General features: G+C 38.6%; 1 pseudogene; it reads right to left on the bottom strand.

The window, feature by feature from the left end:
• Positions 1-357: 357 nt before the first annotated feature.
• LOC106320321 lies at positions 358-1,948 on the bottom strand (annotated as a pseudogene).
• Positions 1,949-2,766: the final 818 nt, after the last annotated feature.

Genomic DNA, 2,766 nt, shown 5'->3' on the forward strand with positions numbered 1-2,766 from the left:
AATTGCTTCCATATTTGGATTCTTTTGTAAGATCTCTTAGTTTTAAAAAACGTTAATTAGATAATTAAAGACTGTCTTCATCTTCCGTTGAATTTCTATGGTTTCGAATTACTGGAATATGATTAAAATATTTTGTAAATATTTATTCAGAGCACGGGTGAATCAGCTGGTCAAAACTTTGTATAGCATGCCTGCTTATTGGTAATTCACGGTATATACATCAGCGAACCTTAAGAGCAGGAGACAATTTGATGTGTTTCAGACCTAACATTAACATAATTTGGAGTCACCAATATGATTACAACAATACTGATCAGTCAAAGGCTTAGATAAATATATCCAAAATAAAAACAAAATGATAAAAGGTATGTTCATAAGCGTCACTTTTAACCCCTAATTCTTCTCCTTAACTCCTGTTGCTCTCCATTTGCTTCTTCTTCTTCTCTTTTCTCCAACTGATCAACAATACATTCAATTCGCAAAAAAAAAAAAGAAGAAGAAATCAACAATACATTCACATTTATATATATAAGGGGACAATATACTTTCTAATCTTCAACTTTGGCAAATGGTATAAAAGAAGCATATACCCTTTTTCAAACAAAATGTACTCATCTTTCCATTGAGTCAAACCTTAACTCGGGGGGGGGGGACTGAATTATACTTGGTTTAATTAGATCATACCTCTGATACAAGTCCATCAAACGGTAACAACGAGACAATGCAAGAGCTCACACTGTGTCGGACACAATATCAATCCACTCAGCATTACCCCAAACCTCACCTTCATCATCAGTTTTCAACGTGATTCCCGCGCACCAAATCTTCTTTCTATTGTTGGGGTTATGTTTCATATAACCTTCCTACAAAAGTAAGAGCTTCCCACCACAGCTAACTAACTAAGTTGTATTTCTACTAGAGCCACCATTCCTTTTGTACAGCTCTCTTAATGAGTATAACCCTTTCATAACTTCCCAATCTCCTCCATCCTTTGTCCACCGGAAGTGGTAGGGAGCATAACTTATAAAATATCATACACCATCAATCTCACATGCTGACTTGGGAATATAGTAGTACTGTACACCACCATCGATCAAACATGTTGTTGACTCCCACAACCCCGCATAACTCTCCCATTTATCTTGGCTTGTATCATAAGCATATGCTCGGTTTGGATTCCAAAAGAAAATCTTTCCTTTTATTTCTTTATTGTGTAAAAGGTACAACTACCTATATTACGTATCTCAGTACCTGGGTCCGAGAGAGGTTCCCAAGTTTGTGTATTTGTTTCGAACACCTCAGCCCATGGCTCTTCCAGTTCTCCGCATCCTCCCATCACATATATTTTTCCATCGTAGAAACATGTGAGAGCATGGTTCCTGGTACGATCATGCTAAGGGCATCACGCCATGTGTGAGTACGACAATCAAGGATTCTTACGGCTGATGACGGACGTGTACATTTGGGCATGGATAGTTCTGTCTTGGTTGGTCCGCCGATGACATAAATATCTGAACCAACAACTAAGGTGGATTCTGATACTGAAGGAAAATCAGACGACGACGGAATTGGAGCCAACGATTTTCCTACGGTTTTCTTCTTTTTGATCGTGGAGACGGTTAGTGTTCGATTAGGGTTAATGCAGAGGGTAAACCATTGGGGAGATTGGTAACTTTCATCGGAGAGACAAACGTAGAGACACTGCTCGGTGGTTCCGATGTGAGATCGAGCTGCATAGAGCTCCGTGGAAGAGAGGAGTGACCGGAAGCTTTTTGAAATGATTGAGAGTGTTGGGTAGTACATTCTTGAGATCCGGGCTAAACAGTTCACGAAGATTTCGTCTGGAAATAAAGAAAATGATGGACATGAAGGCGGTGTTGGTGGTGGTGAAGTCCTATTCTTCTTCTTCTTTTCCGGTGGTTCTATTTGGAGGTTCATAGGGGCGATAACTTTCCGGTGTGGGTGAAAACTAGGTTAAATGAGGAAAAGCTTATTTGCTAAAAGACATTATCACATAAAGTCCTTTGTTATTTACTAATAGCAGCAGCCCCACCCTCTTTTTGTTTTGCCAATTTGTTCTCTAATTTCAATTTCGATCATAGAAGCCCAAATTTTTTTAGAGCAGGATTATTGGGAAGTTTTTAGGGTGGAGTTCTTAGCGAAATATAAGAACTTGTCTCTTAACTTTTAATTAAAAAAGTTAAGAATTGGTTCTTTAAACTCTTATTTAAAAACCGGTTCTTAGCTTTTTTAGTTAAAAGTTAAGAGACGGGTTCTTATATTCAGCTAAGAACCTCTATCTAAAAATCTCCAATAATCATGCTCTTGGACGTATTAGAGCTAAAAAGAAGTTATATTAAACTGTAATAACATATTAAACAGAAAGTTATTGTTATTTCTTTTCCAAAACATAGAATTCAACACGTACAACTTTTAATTAAGACAGCCTACGCTTTATTTGGTAAAGATGGCTCTAAACCTTTCTGAAGACAGACAGAACTCAACGTGTGAAATTGTAATGACCCCAACCCCAAACTATCCCCAAAGGCCATTTTGTCTTTCTTTAAAAGAGAAAGAAAGAAAGAAAGAAAGAAAGAAAGAAAGAAAGAGAAAGAGAGAGAGAGAGAGGAAGAAGAGGAAGGGAGAAAGCTTACCTGAGTTGCCACCGGAGCCACCGCGCCTCGAGACCACGTTGAGCTCGTCACCACCGTCCGCTGCAGCTTAGAATCGCCGGAAACCGCCATGCAGTTAAGCTTAGTTTCGTCC

Source organism: Brassica oleracea, unplaced genomic scaffold (assembly GCF_000695525.1).
Source record: "Brassica oleracea var. oleracea cultivar TO1000 unplaced genomic scaffold, BOL UnpScaffold00883, whole genome shotgun sequence".
NCBI classification, from domain to species: Eukaryota; Viridiplantae; Streptophyta; class Magnoliopsida; order Brassicales; family Brassicaceae; genus Brassica; species Brassica oleracea.